The sequence below is a fragment of the Ursus americanus genome, chromosome 25 (genome assembly GCF_024610735.1).
Source record: "Ursus americanus isolate L20-20 chromosome 25, mUrsAme1.1.p, whole genome shotgun sequence".
Classification (NCBI taxonomy): Eukaryota; Metazoa; Chordata; class Mammalia; order Carnivora; family Ursidae; genus Ursus; species Ursus americanus.
The window spans coordinates 20,807,611-20,832,865 of NC_142151.1; the positions used below are offsets into that span (position 1 = coordinate 20,807,611).

Consider the following 25,255-nt stretch of genomic DNA (forward strand, 5'->3'; position numbering starts at 1 on the left):
ATTCATCATCCACTGTCAACATGGTATGATCACCACCCACCCTAGGGTAAAGAGACACCACAACTTGCCTCACATCATAGTCCCCATCTTGTTTCCCTTCTCTGTGGGCTCTTTACAGAGGTCCTGGGTTACATTTAATCTTCAAACCTGTATTATAAAAATGGAACCATAATATAGGGGAAGGCTGCTCTTTCTCCTATCCCCAAGTAGAAAAATAATAGACCTAAGTACCAGTGAAAGTCTTATGTCATACATCATTCATTCATTCAATAAATATTAAGCACCTTCTAAATACCAGTCCTAGTGCTTGATGCTATGTGCACAACAGAGAGGAGAAAGATATGTTCCCTGACTACATGGCACTAATTGTCTCTAACGATGTTCTTATATAACATTCATGCCCAAAATGTGTAACCTGAATCTAATGATCAAAAAGGATCAGTCTAATTTTATTCCTAAGTATCTTATGATTTTGAACATCAGTACTCCGAAAACTTAGAAACACTTATGAAAGAAAAATTATAGAACACTTATGAAAGAAATTGAAGAGGACACAAAGAAATGGAAAAACATTCCATGATCATGGATTGGAAGAAGAAATACTGTTAAAATGTCTATACCATTCAAAGCAACCTACACATTTAATGCAATCCTTATCAAAACACCACCAGCATTTTTCACAGAACTAGAACAAAACACCCTAAAATTCCTACAGAATCACAAAAGACCCCGAATAGCCAAATCAGTCTTGAAAAAGAAAACCAAAGCTAGAGGCATCACAGTTCTGGGCCTCACCTATATTACAAAGCTGTAGTCACCAAGAGAGTATGGTATTGGCACAACAATAGACAGATCAGTGGAAGAAAATTGAAAACCCAGAAATAGACCCACAACTGTATGGTCAAATAATCTTCAACAAAGCAAGAAAGAATACCCAATGGAAAAAAGACAGTCTCTTAAATAAATGGTTGTGGGAATCCTGGACTGCAACATGCAGAATGAAAATGGACCACTTTCTTACTCCATACTCAAAAATCAAGTCAAAATGGATGAAAGACCAAATGTGAGACAGAAAACCATCAGAATCCTAGAGAAGAACACAGGCAGTGACCTCTTTGACTTCAGGCATAGCAACTTCTTACAGACACATCTCCAGAGGCAAGGGAATAAAGCAAAAATGAACTATTGAGACTTCATCAAGATAAAAAGCTTCTGCACAGCAAAGGAAACAATCAACAAAACTAGAATACAACCTACGGAATCCGAGAAGGTATTTGCAAAGGACATATCTGATAAAGGGTTAGTATCCAAAATCTATAGAAAATGGATCAAACTCAACACCCCAAAATAAATAATCCAGTCAAGAAATGGGCAGAAAACACAAATGGACATTTTTCCAAAGAAGATATCCAGATGGCCAACAGACACATGAAAAAATGTTCAACATCATTCATCATCAGGGAAATACAAATCAAAACCTCAATGATATACCACCTCACAGCTGTCAGAATGGCTAAAATTAACACCACCAAAAACATCAGGAGTTGGTGAGGATTTGGAGAAAGCAGAACCCTCCTACACTGTTGGTGGGAATGCAAAGTGGTGCAGCCACTCTGGAGAACAGCATGGAGGTTCCTCAAAAACTTAAAAATAGAACTACCCTTCAATCCAGCAATTGTATTACTAGATATTTACCAAAGGATATAAAAATACTGACTCAAACAGGAACATGCACCCTGATGTTTACAGCAGCATTATTAACAACAGCCAAATTATGGGAAAAGCCCAAATGTCCATCAACTGATGAATGGATAAAGTGTGTATATATATATATATATATATATATATATATATATACACACACACACACATATATATACATATATATGTATGTGTTTATACACACACACACATATACAGAATGGAATATTACTCAGACATCAAAAAGAATGAAATCTTGTCATTTGCAATGATGTGGATGGAACTAGAGGGTATTATGTTAAGAGAAATAAGTCAGTCACTTATAATACCATGTGATTTCACTCATATGTGGGATTTAACAAACAAAACAGATGAACATAGGGGAAGGGAAGGAAAAATAAAATAAGATGATAACAGAGAGAGAGTTAAATCACAAGAGACTCTTAAAACCATAAGAGACTCTCTCTTAAAGGGACTGAGGGTTGTTGGAGGGAGGTCGGTGGTGGATCGGCTAAACGGATGATGGGTTTTAAGGAGGGCACTTGTGATGGGCACTGGGTGTTGTATGTAAGTGATGAACCACTAAATGCTACACCTGAAACCAATTTTACCATATGTGCTAACTAACTAGAATTTAAATACAAAATTGAAATTAAAAAATGATCAGTTTACAAAACAGTTTTCCACAGAGAGTTTACTTTCTGTAAATCAACTGACCTGCGCTGTTCAAAACTGTCAATGTCAGGAATGACAGGCTGAGGAACTGTTGAAGATTAAAGGAGACTAAAGAGACATGACAATGAGATGTATTGCAGAGCCCTGGACTGCACCTCGATCAGGGAGAAACATATTATTATAAAAAATAGAATAATTAGTAAACTTTGAATATGGACCATATTTCTACACACACACACACACACACACACACACACACACACTGGAAAGAACCAAGCAAATGTGCCAAAATATTAACAACTACTCAATCTCATTGAAAGATAAAAGTATTAATGCTCCTATTCTTACAACTTTCTCTGGGTTTGCTATCTGTCAAAATGAAAAGGTAGGAAGAAAACAACAATGTCCGAGAAGAAAAAGTTATGGTTTCTCCTTCCCTAAATGTCCTTTATAAATAAGCTTGCCGTCGCTTTTAGTCGGAACCAAATCCTGCCCAGAATGACCTAGCCCCAAATCAGGAACATTAGATCAGTGGAGTGGGTGAGAAGATAGAACTCCCGTGGCTTTGATTTACAACCAAATTTGTCAACAAGCAAAAATTCCTGGAAAGAAACTAAAACGTTGGCTCGTGTTTAGCATGGTTATAAAAACTATCCTCTTATTGTTATTTTGTGGGACTAACAAAAACTAATACACCAGGGTCCAAGGCTTGAACTCTAGAGGCATTGGGGAACATGTGCAGAGGTTGGAGGCAGAGAAAAATGGTATCTGACAAAAAGGGGTACCATGTATATATGCAAGATTTAGGGATACATGGACAGAGGGGTGAAAAGAACCAGAAGTTGTTGAGATGCAAGTAATGGGCAGATGTTATTTCATTTAACCCCCATAACAACCCAATGACAGAAGTATTATTATTCTGCTTTACAGACTGAGAGGTTAGACAACTCTCCCAAGTTCATATAGCCAGTACAAGAAAAGAAATTTCAACTTGGTTCTTTTTTCTTCAAAGACCATATTCGTTCTCCTGCAGCACCCTACCTCCACAAAAAGTTAAGTCTCCAGTACCTGGGTAATAAAGGAGTATTTGAGCCAGTTCTTTTTGTGACAAGGTTACCCTCTGCCTATGTCTTTCCTCCCCTCCCAAATAGTGATGGGCCAGTCCTGGAAGTACTGGGACCATTAAATCTGAAAGCTCCGTCTAAAGCATGTCCTGCTAAAATCCAAACCTAGTATGGGGCCAAAATGTCTCAAGACCATCCTTTTAGATGCCAAGAAAGATTCCAAAACATCCCTGTACCTATTCCAATAGTTTCCAGATACAATTTTACAACTAATTGTAATTCCTGCCCCCAACTTTAGCCCATTTCCTTTTGCTTGGCGTTTAGTGGAAATAAAGGATAATAGATCTCCAGATGTCCAAAAGAAGACATCCCCTGTGACCAAAAATAGGTATTCGTGTTCCCAATTGTGACCCATGTCTGTGACCAGCACTGAGAACACACTACCTAGAGCATTGCTAAGATTTATTAATCACTCATAGAAATGATCACAAAGACCAATGGACATCAGGCATAATTATTGACCTCTTTGCTTATTTTTCCAATTACCTCACTATATTTTTAAGTTATTAACAAATAGGGACTTGACATAAGGAATAATGGGCATTGTGAACATGTTATTAGTATAGGAAGATCTATAGAGTAGACAAATGATTGCCTTTGTATTTTAGTTTCAAAACAAAGAAAACCCTAACTATGCCCAAAACAAGGGGATTGACAAAACAGACTCTAAGAATTTTATCTGGGGTAATTACATGAAAGTTTTGAATAAATCTAAGGAATTCCAACTGAAATCACTGGTTTTAAGTATTTGGAGATCATCAACTTAGCCCTCAATTCAATTCAGCAGACATGAAGTCACATAGAGACTTAGCACCTTGTCCATACTTCCTCTATCTAGTAGGTTCCTATGGTTTGCAAATACTGCATATCCAGGGCCAGCCTCCTGCCATACTCCTTGGTCCATCCTCCTGGTCAATAAAATTGGTAACTGTAACCCGATACTCTCACCTCTCACTCAGATTCACCCAGCAGTCATGAGAGAGTGCTGCCCTAAATCATATTCTTCCTGACTAGTACATTGCCCCACATAACTAACGTTTGAGTACCCTCTCGAAAATGACACTTCCCACACGTCTTTAAAAGACTCTCTCTCTCTCTCACACACACACACACACACAAACACATACACATACACACACATGCACACACAGAGACACTCCCAACCAGATCTACAGTTTCCAGCTCTCTATTAAATCCAAACTTCTAAGATTTATTTATAAGTCTTTTTTTTTTCATTGTTTTTACCACTTTCCTACTATTAAGCTTTTCTCTGGCTCCTACATGAACAGGACAAATCTTTCCCCACACGTGCACATCTTGCTGACATTAACATCAGCCCTCACATAGACTGTCCTTCTCTGCATAAAAACACTCTTTCTACACCCTGCTCAACATGGCTCTACTTCCAGAAACAGCTTGGTCACACCAACAGATAGATATCAGATCTCTCCACTCACCCCCTACTCTCCCCTCATTAATATCCAGCACCAGAACTCAATGCCTAGAACTCTGCACTGGAAGAAATCCCAGTTAGGGAAGAGGGTAGGAGAATAGGTGGTGAGGTAGAGCCCAGGAGCAGAGCTTCTGCCTGATGATGCTTTCAGCTTTCCTGTCCTTTCCCAGGTGAGGCCTGAGGTACAAAGAGTTAACTAGCCACAGCCAAGAAGGTACCCCAAGCTCCACATTGAGGTTTGTCCATGTCAGAGATACGACACAAGAACTGAGGACCAAGTCTCTTTCCCCACAGCAAAACAAAAGTACAGGGAAATAACTCAAGTCAGCTCAGACAAAGTCCATTATCTGTGACATTTATGATTTGCTCCAGTGTCATCCCCTTGACGTCTGACAAAAAACAGACAGACAATACAGAGTTTTATTCCTTCCACTGCTTTTCTTTACATGGAAAGTAAGTCACCTAATGTTTGAAATCAGGCAACATGACATGATTCTCCACTGCAATAACTATATATAAGGCTAGCCCGCAGAAGGGAAGAGTGTGGTACAATAGTCAAAGGATCGAATGGTGTGTAGAACAGGACTTTACTTGTTTCAGGAGGATAAGGAAGTATCCATGAAATGCCCTTACAGTGTAAGCTCCCAGAGAAAAGATTATTTCTGTATTTGCTACCACTTTTTCGTATACTACTGGTAAATAACTGTAGAAATGGGTTCAGTGTACTTTGGGTTGGGTATAAACATAGAAATTGGATGGTCTCTCAAGCAGAACCACATGAAGTTTCTAAGTGAGAAAACCTGGATTCAATCTATTAAAGATCAATTTCAACTAAGTATAAAAGAATACAAAGGCAAATACCAAAATAGAAAATTCAGGATCCACAGTGTTTCTTTGTGCAAAAAAACTCAAGCAAAAGCAACATTTTTCTTCCCCCTACTTTATCAATACCACCAGAATTACCCACAAATCATCACACACTCATTTATACGCACTGCAAGACAATAGTGGCATATACAGAATTCCCCTCTCTGGGAACTTACAATTTAGTGCATTTCATGAACACCTCCCCACACGCCAAAACAAATAAAAAATACATGAACTATGAAACAGGGAGGGTATTCCTAAGTAAGAAATGAACAGTCAGGGCCACGGCATGTCAAGATCCCAGATGACTTTCTAGTTGTTGAAAGGTAAGAGTAGTAAGGACCACATTTTCCAGTGTTGGCAAGACTAGTGAGAATCTTCTGTGCACTGTGGGTCAGCGTGAGAAGGCTGCATGGAAAAGGTGGGAATTACCCCATCATGGCATTATGTATAACTGTTTCCCAGGAATACATAAATTCAAGCCACATCTTCAGCTTGTCCATGATCCAATAAATAGAGCTTCTTTTAGGCCTTCCCTCCATGCCCCCCACCAAAAACACAAAACAAACTCCACCTCTTCGACATCAGTCACAGTAACTTCTTTCATCACACGTCTCCAAAGGCAAGGGAAACAAAAGAAAAAATGAACTTTTGGGGCTTCATCAAGATAAAAAGTTCTGCACAGCAAAGGAAACAGTCAACAAAACAGAGGAAACCCACAGAATGGGAGAAGATATTGCAAATGAAACTACAGACCAAAGGCTGGTATCCAAGATCTATAAAGAACTTCTCAAACTCAATACATGAGAAACAAATAATCAAATCAAAAAAAAATGGGCAGAAGATATGAACAGACACTTTTCCAATGAAGACATACAAATGGCTAACAAACATGAAAAAATGTTCAAAATCATTAGCCAGCAGGGAAATTCAAATCAAAACCACATTGAGATACCATCTTATGCCAGTTAAAATGGCAAAAATTCACAAGGCAAGAAACAACAAATATTGGACAGGATGTGGAGAAAGGGGAACCCTCTTACACTGTTGATGAGAATGCAAGTTGGTACAGCCACTTTGGAAAACAGTGTGGAGATCACTCAAAAAGTTAAAAATAGAGCTACCCTATGACCCAGCAATTGCACTACTGGGTATTTACCCTAAAGATACAGATGTAGTGAAGAGAAGGGTCATATGCACCCCAATGTTCATAGCAGCATTGTCCACAATAGTGAAACTGTGGAAGGAGTTGAGATGACTCTCAACAGAAGAATGGATAAAGAAGATGTGGTCTGGGGTGCCTGGGTGGCTCAGTCATTAAGCATCTGCATTCAGCTCAGGGTGTGATCCCAGGGTCCTGGGATTGAGCCCTGCATCAGGCTCCCTGCTCTGCTGGGAGCCTGCTTCTTCCTCTCCCACTCCCCCTGCTTGTGTTCCCTCTCTCACTGGCTGTCTCTCCCCCTTCAAATAAGTAAATAAAATCTTTTTAAAAAAATGTGGTCCATATATACAATGGAATGTTACTCAGCCATCAGAAAGAACAATTACCCAACATTTGCAGCAACATGGATGAGACTGGAGGAGATCATTCTAGGTGAAATAAGTCAAGCAGAGAAAGATAATTATCATATGGTTTCACTCATTGGTGGAACATAAGGAATAGCAGGGACATTGGTAGGAGAAGGAAGGGAAGAATGAAGGGGGGGTAAAGAAAAGGGGGAATGAACCATGAGAGACTATGGACTTTGGGAAACAAACTGAGGGAATCAGAGGGGAGGGGGTGGGGGGTTGGGCTAGCCCAGTGATGGGTATTAAGGAGGGCACATATTGCATGGAGCACACTGGGTGTTATACGCAAACAATGAATCATGGAACACTACTACATCAAAAACTAATGATGTACTGTATGGTGACTAACATAACATAATAAAAAATTTTTAAAAAAGAATAAACATGACCAAAAAAAAAGAGAGAGAGAGAGAGAAAAGAAAAGAAACATTCAAACTTACCTCCCAGAAGTCATGGGAACACAATCTCACCAAAAACTTATTGGACATCCCCCCACCTCTGATCATACTTTGTATTATATTCTTTTTGCATGTTACATGAAAGAAGCTTTTTTCTCCCTTTTGAAAATAAAAACTCCTTAGGGTAGAACCTGCGTCATGTTCACACAGTGAGGCTAGAAGAGTAATTCTGCAAGTAAATATTCCTAGGTGCAATCAAGACTTGAACTTGAAGGCATGGCAGGACCCAAACTGTCTGCTCATTAGACCAAGAGGAAACACAGACACATCTTCCAACTCACCTACCTACCCTACCAGCTCCAGCACTACACGTCTCAAATCCCATCCCAGTCTGGCAGAGGCTGAATTTCAAGTCAATGAAAACCCATTCTGATGCAGGCTAACATGCTCCACACCAACTGTGTGTAGACCAAATCCATCCACCCAAATGTAGTCCAAAATCTATGTAGATGTAGACTAAAACATTTTCCCTCCTTCCCACAATACCTATGGAGTCCATGCTAGCAGCAACACTATATTAGTATCATTGTACCATTATTTGGGTAAATAATCAGATAACCAGAGCTCCTCTGGGGGCTGTATAGACTCCATATTATCCAGTATCGTTCTGGGATGGTTGTAAACAGGTGCCTTTTCTTAGTCCCTCTGGGATAACTGCAGAGAAGACAGAGTGAAATGCAACGTTCATCATTCATGATTTGACACATTGACAGGTTAAGATTCAGTCAGAATCCAGTGTTGGAAATTCTTCACACTTCTATCAAATCAAAACAAGATGATCACTTGATAAATGAGAAAAGCCTGAGCTTCTGCTTCTAGAAGTCTTCAGAAACTAATGGGCTATCAGGAAGAATCAGAAAGAGATTGTCCAAACAGGAATCAGAAAGAGAGCTGGAAAAGCCCAGGTAGGGGGTGCAATTATGGGATTAGACAGTGATGGGATACACTGATGTCAATATTGAAAATCACTTTCTTCTCTACTTCTTCCTATGATTCTCTGCTCCATTTTCTCAATCCCGAATTCTGTCAACACAGAACACCTAATAAAAGTCCTCAGGAGAAAGCAGTAGAATGAAATCCATCTGCCTGTCTACTTCATTTTCCAAACTACAACTATAACATAGGGGCGCACTGCCACACAGTCATTTTTTCCAATAAGCCTTACTAAACACCTTTGTTTTTTACCCCAAATCCTCCCTTTCCTTGTAAGCACAGAATCTAGAAATCCTTCCAGTGGTCCCATGCATCACTACACTCTGTCTGCACATTTACACTAGCAGTTTTGAGTGGTTGGAGCCCACGGCTCCTTCTTCCACACGCCTGTGCTCAATATACACCCTCACTGATACACTACACAGTGTGGTTTAGGAAAGGCCAACTATCTCTCTAGTTATCTTCCTTCATATCTTAAATGTGTCCTTCTGTCCTCCCATGTAAGGACTGGGCTGTCTCTGTCTCTCTGTCCTCTCTCACCACACTCTGCTTGATTCCTTTCATAGCCCTAGGTAACTATTCCCACAGCCACCTGCTCCCTTGGAAAGTGAATTGATTTGTTTTATTGCAGGAAAGACACCAGATTATCTGAGTCATGTGAAAGTTGTATCATGCCTCAAAGTCCTGAGATCTTCTCCAAATATAGATCCATATGACTTTTCCACCAAGACCCGCCATCCTCAGCCCAGCTCAGTCAAAATAATCTACAACAAAGAGCCTCCATCACTAAGGGACACTCTGTATACCTCTTCCTTATTTCTTTCTAAACACCACTCTACTTTGTGATATCTGTGATAATCAAAGAAAAGGACAAGTATATATCAAAAGAATATAATCCAGAAATCATATTTATCAGTTTGAAATGTCCTTGATGAAGAAATGGGCCTTTCCACATGATTTTGCCTTAACTAAGGTTAAAATAAAACTGCCTCCTAGAAGCACATAACACGTATCAATAGATAATGAAGAGAAGTAGCCCAAGGACTGCTAGAGGGCAGGGGACGCAACCTAGAAATCAACATTTGCACATATAATCAAAAAAACAGGTGTCATGCATGGATAAGTGTTGTCTCAGCCGCTGGTGTTGGGGTGCTGTCAATAATGTACATGGTGGGGGCGCCTGGGTAGCGCAGTCGTTAAGGCGTCTGCCTTCGGCTCAGGGCGTGATCCCGGCGTACGGGGATCGAGTCCCACATCGGGCTCCTCCACTATGAGCCTGCTTCTTCCTCTCCCGCTCCCCCTGCTGTGTTCCCTCTCTCGCTGGCTGTCTCTCTGTCACATAAATAAATAAAATCTAAAGAAAAAAAATGTACATGGTGGTAGGGAGGGTGGTGGGTGGAGAACAGTTTAAGACTCCAAAGGCCTTCAAAATTAAAGAGTTGCAAGTATGTTTTGTGATAACAGCAAACTGCCTCTTGGTGACTCAGTATTTTAAAGACCACTAGGCCTGCACACCCCAGGGGACCTTGGTAATCTTTCCTCCTACAGCTTGACCTGGTCTATAACCAATCCCCACGACAACTTTTTTCAATTAGATAAGAAAGGCAGGGAGATACATTCAGCAGTTGTAAAAATAGATATTTAGCTCCTTGAGCCTGGAGGAAGCAGCCCCTCAAATCCTCTCTGGTGATCGAGGACCATCTTATCAAACTGGACCTGCTATTCTGCAAAGTGCACACCAATGTCCTTCCTAAGAAGATACGACACAGAGACTTTCAGAATCTCCAGTGAGAAACAAGCCAAACATGAAGGAGACAGCAAAGGCAGGTGGAAGAATCCTCATTCGTTACAGTAACATGTGTAAGCATACTGTGTGCTTAGCCCTGTGGGAGAGACAAAGATGAAGAAAGCAAGCTCTGCACCAGGGCAGAAAGGAAAGGCCATGAAAGAGGGCAAGGCTAAGAGGAGGAGAAGCACGAAGGATTAACCCTCCTAACTCACATGTTGCTCATCAGAGCTGAGAACCTTTCTAGTCTGGAAGAGAACAGAGTGTAGGCCTCCATATCGCTCTGACCCCAACATAACGACCTGCCTTTCCCAAACTTCCAAGGTACTGGTCCACAGCCCCCAACCCAAAGTCTAGCTCTGGTGCCAAGAAATACCCTCTGCTCGGGGTGCCTGGGTGGCTCAGTCGTTAAGCGTCTGCCTTCGGATCAGGACGTGATCCTGGTGTTATGGGATCAAGCCCCATATCAGGCTCCTCCACTGGGAGCCTGCTTCTTCCTCTCCCACTCCCCTTGCTTGTGTTCCCTCTCTCGCTGGCTGTCTCTCTCTCTCTCTCTCTGTCAAATAAATAAATAAAATCTTAAAAAAAAAAAAGAAAGAAAAGAAATACCCTCTGCTCAAACCCTACACAGCTTCTATAGCTAGTGGCATACCAAGCCCAGCCTTCTTCCTCTCTGGCTCTATTTTTCTGCCAACTCTACAAACAGGAGAAATCACTTACCCATGATCTTTTTTTTTTTTTTTGCCTCAGAGGAGAGAGACCTGAGAAGAAAGTGCAGACGAATCCAGAGACAGGTAATGCGCTTGGCCAAGCAGAGTCAGGACTTCCAGTGGAGTTTAGTGGGGCTCTCAGGAAATTGAAGGACTGGGAGGCAGAGTCCTGGGGAGGTGGGGTTTTGGGGAGGCGGGGCTCAGTAATGTGAGCGCTAATAAGGCTGGGCCTCAGGGATTTGGGGCCAAAGGGAGGAAGAGGCATGGGGAGGATGTGAAAGTAGGAAGGAGGTGGATAAGTTAGAATCCAGGAGGAAATCTGAGGTGTGCTGTCAGGCCCTGCACAGGTCAGGAGGTGGACTGGGGGCTTCAATGGGACTTTGCTGGAGACTTTGTTGGCAGCAAGATGTGAATTTAGAAGTAAACAAGCTCTCCAGGGTCCTGGGTGTGGAGGAGGTCTAGCTGGCAGAAGGAGAGCATGGGGAGCCAGGTAGAGCCCAGCCTGTGGTGATTTGGAGGCCAGTCCTAGATCCAGCTAAAGAGCCCACTCAGCAGTCTGTAAACAAGGACAGAAGCACCTCCCCTCCTTCACCTGTCTCTCCCAGAATCTCCTACAGTTTCCTCTACCACCACCATCCATCCATGCCTCAACCACTTTTCCAATCATGGCAGGAATAAAACTAAAAATGAATTGTGTTAAGCTTTACCATGAGGGATTTCCTGAGAGTCACTCAGTGTTCAAGCATATTCTGAATGAATGTGCATTGAGCCTTGTGCTTCAGGAAGCAAAGACAGCGTCCCTGCCTACAGAGCTTTCTGCTCTGGACAGTCTTAATGTAGCGCTTTCAAGACCCTGAAACAGTGACCAAAGAAAGATGCTTCCTTCTTCCCAGAATGTTAGTCTTCAGAGAAAAGACTTCTCAGAGATGGAGAAGGTGGGACCTACTTAGAGACCCAGGGCTGAATGCACAAATGATGGGCCCACAAACCATGGGTCTCAAGAAAAAGGGGCACCACTGCCTCTACTTGATAGTGTTGAGATGCCTCTAAACGCTAAATTAGGTTCCTTTCTCCCTGAGAGAAGCTGGGGGCGGAGGGAGGGGAGAGAAGAGTAGCAGCAGGTCCCTAAAGGGGCAGAGTCTATACTAACTATAGGATGACAGAGAATTGAACTTGGAACAGACAGAATTTCTCTAGATCTCAGGACAAAACTCCACCTGAGGAAAATCTACAAATCACACTGACGCTGCCCTAACACATCTCCAGGAGGCATGGACCAAGGGCACTAATTAAGCACCTCCTGTGTTCCAGGCACTATGCTGGGTAGTGGATGAGTGGTCCAGCCAAGACAACAGAGCCAGAATTGCTAGAGGCAAAGGAGACAGGCAGGATTGGCAGGAGGGCTGTCATGACAAACAGCAGGGGAGGGGCATCTGGGTGTTTGATCTGTGTCTGTTCAGACAGTCTTAGGCTGTCCTCCCTGCCTCCAGCTAGGATTTCCCCAGATGTGCATCTGCTTGAGGGCAAGAAGGACATGTGTAGGAGGAGGGTCTGTCCATCCTTGTATCTGGTTCCAAGAGCAATCCCTTCCCCTTTCTCCCTGTGCTGTTCACTCCCTGCTGGGTAGAGGGTGAGAGGCTGGGGGAAATGCCAGGGTCCCAGACAATCACCAGGTAATGAAAAGAACTTGCCAAGGTTCTTCTTTCCCTATCCCCCACAGGCCAGCAGCTGTGCCCTGGCAGCTGGGAGGCCCTAGGACCTTGCATTAGGCATGGCCCAGCCCAGTGGGCCATGGGTGTTACCTTGAGCCTGGGCACTACCGGACTCTTGACTCCAGCCCCTGCTGAGCCCCGGAAGCCCCACTTTGGCAGAGGCCCTGTTCCCTCTGTTCCCTTCCACGCTACCTCCACCCTACCGGCGCCATGGAAAGGGCGGCTTCCTGAACTCCTTCTAGCCACCTCAGGGTCAAGCTCAGAAGCCCCTACAAGTTGGGGGTGAACTCCAGTCTCTTTTCTTTGCCTCCCAGAACTGTAACCAGAGTCTATCCCAGGTGGTGCCAGGGCCCCCAGCCATGCCCTAGCCCCAAGGCAGAGCCCCTCAAAGTGGATTTGCTCCCTATTCTCCCTACTGCCAGAAGTGCCCCAGCACTGCTGCCCTTGCTGCTGCACCCCTGGCCTGGCCTCCCCCACAGTGGACAGAGTGGCTCTGAAGCCCGCACTGCCGCCCCTGGCAGTGTCTCTCCAGTACACAGGCTGCATCCTGTCTCAGCTGCCACCTCCCCACAGCCACCACACCTGCCTTTGTGGCCCCAGCCTCAATGGTCACAGTGACCTGGGTCCATCTGTGTGGGAAGAAGAAAAAGAGGAAGGGGCCCTACATGTGCCCCCTGTGCACCAGGGAGTTCCAGATCAGCTACAAACTCTGGAGGCAGAGGCCATCCACATGGAAGCCAAGGCTGGTCATGTCACCCGGGTGCCCACAGTGCAGCTCCCAAGGCCCCTGAGTGTCCCCAGCTGAGTGGAGCCACAAGGAGAGGGGGAGACATGAGTGCGGGGTGGGCAGACAGGCCACAGGGGCACAAGGGCCGAACCCCTTCGGCCTCCCTTCGTGGGAGGTGACAGTGACCATCTCTGGAAAATGCACCTGGGGGAAGCACACCTGTGAGAGATGCTGCAACACCTTCCCGATGTCTCCCATCTGAAATAACAGGAGCTGTGGCACTCAGACTAGGATCCCTGCTTGTGTCTGGTGTGTCAGCATCACTGGAAGGACAAGGACCCCGTGAGCTACCACGTGCACACACAGGTCAGGAGGGTTCAGTGCACAAGCCCTACAACTGCTCCCAGTGTGGCCAGAGCTTCTCCCTCAAGATCACCTCATCAGTCATGCTCACAGTGCACTCCACAGACGACCCTTCACATGTGACGTGTGTGGCAGCTTTTGCTCCGAAGGATCCACTGCAGCACACACAGAAACGCACGAGGACATGCTGCTTGTCACGTGTGTGGCAGACGCCCAGCGTGGCTGCTATTTCCCACCACGTGCAGATGTGCTGCCAGAACGTCATGGGGTCTGTGAGCTCCGCAGCAGAGGTACCCGTGAGCTCTGTCCGAGGACAGCAGTGGCGACAGTGGCCTGACAGACCTGACCCCACACACACCTGTCCCCTTGGTTCTGCTGAAGCCCCCTGGACAGTGCACAGGGGTGGCAGAGGACGGGGGGCAGCCACTGAGCTCACCCCCTCTCCTCTCTGTACCCCCTGCCCTGCCCTTCCAGATCTGTGAGGCTTCTCCTTGATGCTCCCTGCTCTCCTCCTTCCTCACACCTCCCAACTACTGTCTGCTGCCCCTCCTGGGGAGTTCGTGCTTTTGTTTTTTACCAGGGGAAGGGAGGGGAGAAAGGAGGGGAATCATAGATTCTGTCCCAAAGTGGGGAAAAGGTAAGATTAGAGAAGGGGCAGAAGCAGGGAACACAAGGGCACTACCTTCAGAAGATGGGAATGTTCCAGTTCAGGCTCTAAACATCATCCTTCGTAAGATCCCTCAGGGTAAAACAAGTCAAGGGAGCAGAATAATGAGCCACTAGTGGCAGAGGCAGGACAAGAGATGGAATTTTAAGGCCCCAGGGTAAATGGGGGATCCAGTCACTGCAGGAGCTTCTTGGGAGTGGGCAGACTGGAGCCACAGGGACCCCATCCCTACTCCGCCCAACTCCATCCCTGACCTTTTCTTCTCATCCCGCTGCTTCCTGAGAGAAGCTGTGGCCCTGGCCATGTCACCTTGTTCCTGTGTCCCCTGCATGTTCCCACCCATCCCTCCTATTGCAAGGACCTATTACAATAAATATTAAAAAAAAAAATAGAAAGGAAAGAACTGGCCCAGTGTTGGGGGGATGCAGAGTATGCAGAGTTGGGGACATAAGTCTCTCCTGGAGGAGGGGACAGTATAGGGACCTGGCAGGTGGAGCCCACCCAGGTGATGTCACAGGAAGTGTCTGAACCTTGATGGGGGAGAAGGGAAGAGGGGAGGAGGCAGGAGTGTGAGCCAGAGACAAGGAAGAGGCTGAGAGACACAGAGATAAGAGAAGCAGGGAGAGAGCTGGGAGGGAGGGCAGAGAGGGAGCAGGGATGGGGGGGCAGCACAGGAGACAGACAGGAGGACATGCTGGGGAGACACTGAAAGGCTCAGAGGGTGAGACTCACACAGATGTGATGGGAAGAGACACCCTCAGACACTGTGGGAGGGACGCAGGGAGGGTGACAGCCAGAAGGGAGAGCTGAGGGCAGCCCCAGTCCTGGGACATCTCAGGCCACAGAATATCTGGAGTCAGAGGACAGACAGGCCCACAGACACACAGATGTGCTGACAGAGATGAAGGTGAAGGAGGCCAAGATGGAAGGAAGCAGACAGGGCTGCAGGGAGGAGGGGGAGGGAGCAGACAGAGAGAGAGAAGGAGGCAGGTGTGCAGCAGGAGGGGAGCCAGGCCAGGGAAGGGCTGCATATTGGCTCCAGGAGCCTCTTCCCTCTCACCTGACTCCTGCTGAGCCCGGGCCCCTCTCAGGAGCTGCTGCTGCTGGAAGGGCCCAGAAAGCTGAGAGGGCGAGGCTGCTGCCAGGGCTGCCCCAGACTCCCTCCCAGTGCCCACCTGGGGCTCCCAGAGGCCCTGCAAGGATATGGACACTGCCTCCCTCTCCTCCCCCCACAGTGCTGCCATCCAAAGAGGCCTGAGCTCAGCCCTAATTTCTCAGAGGTCATGCAGCCTGGCTCACCCAGTGCAGGGGAGTGGGGGCCAAGGAGAAAGAAAAACTGAGGCAGGGAGACAAGGGAGGCTGACTAGCCCTGGAGAAGGTGCTGGACACACTGCTTAGGGATCCCATGGAGGAGAGAGCGGAGAGGTGAAGGCCTGGGACTGGGTCTGTGTTGAGAGCTGAAGAAGCACCAGGCACAGTATGAGCAAAATAAACTACTAGTGACAGTCCATTCATTTGGGGTCAACAGTGTAGACAGGTTCTGAGCAGTCAGGATCAATCCCTTCAAGCAGCTCCTCACTAAACGGTCCCCAGAAATATACATATGAACCCACAAAAGGAAAAAATGAGGCAGAGAATAGTAACCTTGTGGCAAGTGTCCATGCTGGAATCGAGGTTTTAAGGGACCAGTGATGTAGCAATGAGCCAAGTTTATGAAGACCTAAGACTTCGCATATCAAGCTAGACCCTGCCTTTCCCCCCAGGCTTTCTTGGGGCTCTGCAAAGATCAGCTCCCCCAGGTCCTCCCAGGGCTAGGGGAGACCCTTAGAACATTAACTCAAGCAATCGAAAGGAGACTAGTTCTCCCTACCCCCTTCCCTATAGCCACATTTGAAGGTCCCAGAGGCCAGATGTCTGCTTACAGCTAGACCAAAAAGTCTCTCTAGTAGCAGGAGGGAGGGTGGAGAGGGAACCTTTCAGAGAAGTCTTGAAGAGAAGACTTGGGAGCAAAACCCATTATATCCATCCCACTCCCATGGACACATAGAATTATATAAAGTTCAGACTGTCCAGAGCTTACAGGTAGTTAAAAGAGGAGCTTTGCATTTGTTCTCAATTTCTACCTTTTACCCTCCTCCTCCCCCAGTGACATACATGTTTTATGAAACACACGGAACGAGATTCTGGAACCTAGGAACTGTCTCCACTAGAGAGATGGACTTCATTTTAGCAAAGAAATTTAGAATATACTTTGGAAAGGATTTCCTCAGAGTTAGGGTAGATAAATGCTACAACCAGACACACACACACACACACACACACACACACACACACACACACACACCAAACAGGAAAAGGAAAGCCCTCACTTGACTGCTATTCTTTTGCCTGTGGGATGGGTCTCCAGATGACATGTCCCACATCAGGGAACAAAATATATTCTCTCTGAACAAGAGGAAAGTAATTCCCCTCTAACTCTGAGCTGCAGGAGGGAGATGACAGTTTCCCTCCCCCATCTTGGCAAACATTCTGAGGAAGGATGACACAGCCTGGAGGGAAGACCCCATGTGCAGACGCCTACTTTGCTGTCCTATCCCCCAGGCCCCCCTCTCCTAGTGGATCTCCAGCTCTCTGCAGCTCTCACTGTCCATTCTTTAGACTCCCCCTGTGATCACAGCCCAGGGGGAAGGAAAGCATCCCAAGGGAGGAGAAGACAGGGCCCTGATCATTGGAATGTGGGAAGAGAGCCCCACAAGAACAGAAACCCTGGGTAAAATAAAACATGTAAGTTAACAGAGTGTCGCCCGATCCTCCAGTGCTGAGGGACTCTGGAAGGAGGATGGGAGCAGAGATAGAGAGCAGCAAGCAAGAACAGAGGGAAGGAGATGCAGATTGAGAGGCTGGGGGTGCACAGGGCTGGGAGACAGGAGGCTGGTGTGCTCAGCAGGTCTGCAGAGAAGAAGTTGAGAAGACATCAAAGATGAGGGTGAGGATGGAATAAATGTCTGATACTCTCAGATTTATCGATCTTGACACCTGTGCACGGTTCTTCTGCATGAATCTCCTTTTCTCCTCAATAACAGGCTACAGAAGCAGGGGTTAGTGCTGCTATTTTACAGATAATGAAACTAAGGCACAGAGAGGGTAAGTAACTTCTCTCAAGTCACGAGCAGGTGAGGGGCAGAGCAGAGGATCACATGACTGCATGTGGGGCCCGTCCTGCAGGCTCTGGCCTGGGAAGCAGCCAGGCTGGGGGCCCAGGTGTGGCAGGGAGAAGGTTCTCCCCAGAGGGCCAAAGCCCTGCCTCCTGGGCCCTTCTCAGCATGTCCTGCCCAGGAGAGCTTTGCCAAGTTGAGGCCTCAGTTGGGGAGTAGGGAAGGAATACCTTACCCTCTGAAGATGAGAGGCTGAACCACAGCATTTATGGAAGATCCGTGAGCTTTAAACACAGAATTCCATCCATGGAAGGGGTGGGTGAAGGGGAGAGCCTGGAGAAAGGTCTCAGAGCCTTCAGGCTTCCCATGACCGCTCCCCACCCCATCCCTGTCTCCCCCTCCCTCTTTATGTCTTCGGACCCCCAGGGGCCTCTTACCCACCTGTTCAGGCCCCGGTAGCCGTCTCCCCCCAGCCATGGCTCCCACCCTGTGTGGTCCAGGCTCAGTCGTCCTCACAGCCTAGGAGGACACATCAAGGCCAGGAAGTCAGCCTCGCTCCCAGCGTCCTGCCTGCCCAGCCCAGGGTCACTGCGGATCTACAACCCTGGACATTTTACACTGTGACCCCACAACCAGCTGACCCTCCCTCCTTCATCCCTCTGCCTCTCTCACACATTCCCCAACACACACACACACACACACACACACACACACACATACACACACACACACACACACACACAGAGGACATGCTTACTCGGGCACACACATCTCAGACAACTGTGACATACACATCACTGTCTAACACATCTCAGGGATCCCTCCAGGGGCCTCAGGTCCAATCCCAGCAACTTCAGAACCCCCAGCCTGGCTGTGAACATCTGCCTCCCCACTACCTTTCATGCTGGTCCCCAGTCCAGCTGTTTATTCCAGGCCAGCACAGCTGGCTCCTGTCTGGCTTTGGTTTGCTCATCCTGCTCCTGCTTCAGAAGCAACAGAGAGACGTTCTTCTCCTCTTGTCCTACTCCATTCCCTGCCCTGCTGGGTTTCTCCTTCTACACCCACACATGATTTGCCTCCTCCAGGCAGCCTTCCCTGATGAACTCACTGGCTCTGATTCCGAATTCACCCTGGTCCTTTGCACTTGTGGGTCTGTGCTGGGTGAGTGTCACTGGGTTATTGTGCATATGAGTGAGCAGGGAGGGGACTGTCAGCTCCCCAAGGGCAGGACCCCTTGACCAAGTATTTCAGACAAAGGCCAGGCCTCCCCCTCCAGCACCAGGCTGGGGGTGCTCCTGGGAGCACTGCTACCTGGTTGTAACAAACACACAGAAAAATGACACTGGGGCTGCAGCAGCCGCCAGGAGTGTCCCCTTCTGTCACAGGCTGCACTGTCTCCTTCACAATGACCTTCAGAGCCACGTGGGAGGAGACCCGTCCTCCATGGTGTCTGCCCACATCCACCTGGTTTTCCACTGGAAATACTGCTTCCCAGCTGGGTGCTCATCTTCTTCTCCAGCCTCGGAGAACACTGGGCAATTCTCAACACTTAGACTCGCCCTAAAGGACACCCCTGTGTCCCTGGTGAGGAGGCTCAGTGCGGCCCTGCAGGCTAGGAAGGGGTTCTCACAGAGCAGCCAGCATGAGCCAGCCTCCTGCAGGGGCAGCTGTCAGTGCCACTGGGAGGAAGGTGACAAGCAGGGGGACAGGCTCACCGCACTGAATACGGGAGAGAGGGACAAGGTCACCCTGAAAGCACTCATGACCACCTCCCCACCTCAGGCCAGGCTTGTGTCAGCCCAGCCCAGCTCTCTGGGGAGACAGGAGCCCTGCTTGCCTCCCCCCTGCTGCTGCTCTGCTTCTCCACAGCCCTGACTCCCCTGCCGCCCTCCCTCCTTCAGTGAGAGGTACCCTCCTCCTTCCTCTCCCTGTCTCTCCTGCACCCCTTCCTCCAGGAGTGTCTTTCTCCACCTCTGTCCCTCTCTGTCCTCTGTCCCTTTCTCTGCTCCCTTTCTCACTCTCAGCTTCTCTCCCTCTGATCTCACTCTGGGCTCTGCCATTTCATTCCCAGCTCAGTCTGTCTATAACTTACATCCGATTTTTGTCCCCCCCAACCTCACTGCTCAGAGCAGGGGCTGCAGAGGGACGGGTTTGGGGGTCAGTTCAGCACCAGAAATTCTGGCCTTGTGACTAGAGCTCTGAACTGCTGTGTTCCTAACACACACACACACACACACACATACACACACACACACACACACACACTCTCCTCTTCTCCCACCAGGGCCCCAGATCCTGAGAGTCCACCAGAGCCCTTGACTGAGAGTCTGCAACTCTCCCACCCTGCCACCTCTACCTGCCCTTTCTCCCTGCCTCCCCTGCTGCCCTCACCTCCTCCTTTCCCTTCTCTGTCTCCCTTTCCCTTGCTCTCTGTGCACACTTCTCTGACTGTCTCCTCACCCTGACGCATTCCTGTCATGGATCTCTCTTTGGCTCTGGGTCCAACTCCTGTCTCTGAGTCAATGTGTTTCTACTATTTCCAGCACCGCCCAGCGGCTCCTTGCAGGCCTCACACAGACACACGTGGGACCACCAATCCAGGGAGGAAGTGCAGCATGTCTTCAACTACAGGAAGGGGACAGACAATATGTGTGCCCCTCTTTCATCCCCTCACGGCACCGGTAACCCTTCCTTGCACACAGGAAACTCCCCATAAATTCATTGGCTCCTATGTCACCAGCTCTCCCAAAATAAGCCCCTTAATCAGTGGAACTCAATCCCTTTCAATATTCCTTCCCACCCCCACTCCCTCACCCCCAGCCCCTCAGTATCTGTCCCCAGGACCATGTCCCCTGCCAAGCCTTCCCAGCACCCCAGGGATCATGGGACCCCAGCTCAAATCACACTCATCCCAACCCTCCTCTTCCCTCATTACCTGCTGTCTCTCCCTCCTCCTCTCCTCTCTTGCCCACCCCAGTGCATCCTGGTCCCCTGAGTGTCTCCCCGAAGACATGCAGTCACTAATGAGCACTGAGCACTAGAAGGGGATGGCCCGGGGCAGCCTGGTGGGGGAGGGGATTCCAGAGCTAGAGATAAGGAGTCCTGTCAGCATCTGTCACATATGCCATCTCCTCCAGCATCCCTGCCTCCTGACTCCTGCTTCCTGCCAGTCCATCTCCTGCAGAGGCTGATGGCCTGAGCTCAGGTGCAAATTTACAGAATCTAGACTCCTAATGCCTGGTCTGCTCCAGACCCATTTTCTCCAGGATGTCACTGCCTTGACGTCTTTCTTTGACAACTCAGGACGATCCTGGGAAGCTGAGGTTGTAGGTGGAACCCAAGGAGGAAGAGACATTGCTCTATACTCAATATCTTCATCTCGGCCCTTTGTCTCCACCGCACATCCCCAAAGGCAGAACTAAAACCACAGTCAATGGCAAAGAGGGTGAAATCTCAGGAAGAGTTTCTCAGCCTTAAGGAGGTCTTGAGTGCCCCCAGGAACCAGGGGAGATGGGGGGGAATATGGGGTTGGATGATCAAACATCCCTTCTCCTGATACATGCAATTTCCACCCGAGGAGTAAGGGACTCAGCCTGAGGACTTGAGAAGCTGCTTAGCAGCGGCCTGCGAAGGGCTCGGCGGCCACAAGAGGGCGGCAGAGAACGGCGCTCCCTGCAGAGCCAGCCCTGGGCCCTGGGAGCTGAGACAGGGCTGGGCTGCCCAGACTGGGGAGTCTGTGGCTCCAGCAAAAACCCAGCAGTTTCTGATCTCAGGAAACCTCTCCTGCCGCCCTTCCCACCTGCATCCCTTATTCCCTTTGGCCCCTGAAATGCCATCCCCCGCACCAGCCCCCTTCCCTTTTCTGGTCCCCAGCCCTGGGGCTGCTGGCACAGAAGGGCCACCTGGCTTTTCCTTTATGGTTGGACAGCAGGTGCCATCCCAGCTCCCAGAGTTGAGGCCTCACAGGGTCCCCGCTGAGAACTAGAGCCAGAACTGGAACCCACGTGCTCTTGATTCCCACTCCAGGGTCTTCCCATGGGTGCTGACCGCAGCTCCGTAAAGCAAAGCACACTTCATGGCCCCAGTGGGAAGCCAGCTCACAGCCCTGGGTTCACACCCCAATGTCACAGCTCCCCCTTCCCCATGTGACCTATGCTACACACAGAACTGAGCACAGAGGACTGTTCACCACGAGCACAGACATGTGGGCCGCACACACCGTGCTGTGCACACCCCCATCCTCAGCACACACACCCCTCTGCTCCTGAGTCCCACAGCCCTGCCCCCTCCTCCTACTTCCTGAGCTGCCAGAGGACCTTCTCCTCATTCATCATGTGCTCTTTGTCCTGTGTTTCCAGAGGCTCCTAGCAGCTGCACACAGGGAAGCCATTTCCCTGCTCTAATCTGCTCCTTCCTACCACAGCCCTGTTTCCAGTTCCCCTGGCACCGCCTGGAATGACAGGAGAACCGGAGGGAAAACTGGAGGTCTCTGAGCTCTCTTCTCTGAATCTGCCCTGCTGATCACTGTCCTCCTGCCCAGGAAAGGTCTGACCTTCTGTGACCTACCAGGCTTTACCCACATCCTCTCAGTGTCCCTACACTCTGACCCATGTCCCTATCCAGAAGAAACTACTGCCGTGCTGGGGGGAAGGGATACTGGTCTCTAATTTCACAAACTCAGCCTGGGCGTATAGGGCACAAAGTGCAACACGAGGATTAGACTCAGTAGGAACTTCCCAGCATAAGGGGTGTGAAAGCCTCAGCTTGTATGAAACACAGTAAGAATGCACACATGGCCTCACGAGAGGCCTCCAGGAGACAAGGACTTGTTCTGCACCTGTCTGGGTGGTACTGACTAGACACAGAGGTTTTCACGGTGACTCTGGTCACCCAGCCTCAGCAGGGACACACAAGGACTTCTGGGGACTCTGAGGCCCTCAGGCAGAATGGGTGGAGCCTAGAGTTAGGATCTGCAGCCTGATTCCATCATTCCCAAATCCTGGGGGTGGGTGCAGGGAGAGAGCAGTCCTGAACCCTCCACTGTCTGGCCTCCCTCCCACTCTGCACACCCCCCCTCCTATGGCCCTCACTGGTCAGAGCAGGGCCTCTGAGCTCTTCGCATGCAGCCCTGAGTGCAGGCCTCAGGCCCCAGGCTCCACCCAGCCTCAGACCCAGGACCCTGAGGCCACCTCCCTGTGCCTGGCAGGACAGAGGAACCCACTGCTCAGGCTCCCATCCCCCACACCCCCAGCACTAACAGCCTTCCTCTCCTGGCCTCCCCCCTCCCCCACCCCATCCACAGACTGCTGGACATGTGCACAAATCAGACCAACGACATTTTCAGCTAGGAGGCTTCAGGCTTCCTCAGGGATAGCACACGCATGCACACACACACACCAACACACACACACACATGCAGATACACGCACACACAGATGCTAAAACTCATACATACAAACAGACACATACCCTCAAAATACATACATATACACACGCATACAGCCCATTGTCACATGTATGTAACACAAAGACACATACACACTCATACATTTATAGACAGGCATGCACACCCAGACTTACACATTCTCACACACTCATCAAACACACTTGTGCACACATACGGACCACTCTATTCCTTTCTTCTAAGGCTCCAGAGCCAGTCCTCTAGATCCTAGAGATCTAGAACGTGCAGGGGAAAGCAGGGAAACCCACAGGGAACCTGCTTCTGGTTTCCTGGCCCACACTGCAGCTCCCCTGCTCTACCCCCCTTCCTGCCACCAGAGTCTCTGGGACTGTGACCAACACTGGCGAAGTCTAATCTGCAGAGATCACTCAGTCCCTCACACAACGGACACTTGTGAGCACCTACCTGTCACCCCCCTACTTCAGCCCCACCCCCAGGCCTGCAGCTGAGGGAGACGCATAAAAGAGTAAGACCTTCTGCCCAGTGTTGGGGGAAAAGCAAGAGCTCAGGAGGCAAGGACCCGAGTTCAAATCCTGCCTTTGCCTCTTCATATGCTGTGTTATGTTGGGCCCTTTGCATAACCTCTCTGAGACAGTTTCATCACCTGAAAGATGGGATTATTAAAATTTACCTAATACCTCTGTGAAGATTACGGCAGGTAAAGTTTTGATCAGCAGTGTGTCCACCCGTGGAAGCCACCCCACTCCATTCCCCAGCCCCTGTGGGGAGCGTCTCCCCAACACCTTTCCAGTCCTGCTGTCCCTGACACAGAAACCCCATCTCCTTCAGCCTCAGACCCGCAGTTGAACACACCTAGGGAAACTTCATTTCTGACTAGGCCAGCTCCATCTGACTCCCCCACCCCGGCCCTGCCCCCACCCCTCCTGGTCCCTAGTGCCTCTTCCCCTTTGCAGGTAGGCTTTTCCCTAATAACATTTAATGCAGCTGGCCATGGTGAAAAAGTTTGGGATGTAGCACTAAGCCCTCGAATCAGATGGATATGAAGGGTCAATCAGCATCCAAGGAGCAATCCTGCAGAAAGTCATCCTAAATGTCCCTGAATTACACCAATTCCGACGCATTCTTTATAGAGGGACAGTGTGGGAGACAGTTACAGGACAGGACTTGCTGTGCTAAGCAGTCAAGGGAGAGATTGTGTCGCCCCATGAATACTAAATAATTGTTCAGGGGAAACTCCAATAGATTCTGTGCTCAGAGCTGGGAAGCAGCCCAGCCCACCCCCACTTATTTGGGCACCCCCTGCAGGTGCCTTGGGCCAAGGGGAGCTGGGATGGCTGCCCTACCCCTGCTGCTCAGGTGGCCTCCTCAGCCCCCTCCAGAGTCAGGCCTCAGCCTGAGTGGGAAGTGGCTCTGAGGTCTGACCTCACTTTCCTGGGACATCCATGGACCCACAAACACCCTTGTTTCCCTGCCACAGCCTTGACTCCCTACATTCTTCCCAGGCTCTGACTGCTTCTGAACTGTTGTCTGCTTCCCCTCTTCCCAGTGGGATCCTCCTGCAGTCCTCCTTCCAGACAACTGGCCACCCTGATCTTCTCTGAGTTTCCATCTGCCATTGCCCACCTCCCACTCTGTCCCCTTCCACCTGGAGGACCTTCCACTTTCCCCAGCCTGCCTCTCTCCCCTCCTGGCTCACTCCCCAGACAACCCCACCTTCCAGTGGGCTCCATCTTCCCATTACCTCCGTCTCTCCTCCCTACCATTTTACCCCATTTCTAGTCATTTCTACATCTGCTTTCACACCCCTCCCACCCTTCAGAATCTAGGAAGTAGAGCAGGGCTCAGAGCTCAGTGAAAGGAAGGACATTTGCCCCCTTCTCTCTCCTCCTGCGCTCTGCCTGCCTTGCCCGTCTCTCCTCTGGGCAGATCC

At 48.7% G+C, this 25,255-nt stretch overlaps 1 pseudogene across 7 annotated transcripts in view; it reads right to left on the minus strand.

Annotated features, from left to right (window-relative positions):
- The window catches only part of LOC123781731 (cationic amino acid transporter 3 pseudogene), a 187,530-nt pseudogene that overhangs the window by 14,511 nt on the left and 147,764 nt on the right, over positions 1 to 25,255 (minus strand). The window contains exon 1 of one of the 7 annotated variants that reach the window (XR_015721627.1): positions 11,287 to 11,404. The exons of the other annotated variants lie outside the window; for them this stretch is intronic. The product of XR_015721627.1 is annotated as a cationic amino acid transporter 3 pseudogene, transcript variant X6 (transcript). Of the gene's footprint in view, positions 1 to 11,286; positions 11,405 to 25,255 lie in introns of those variants that run through there. 7 annotated transcript variants of the gene reach the window in all.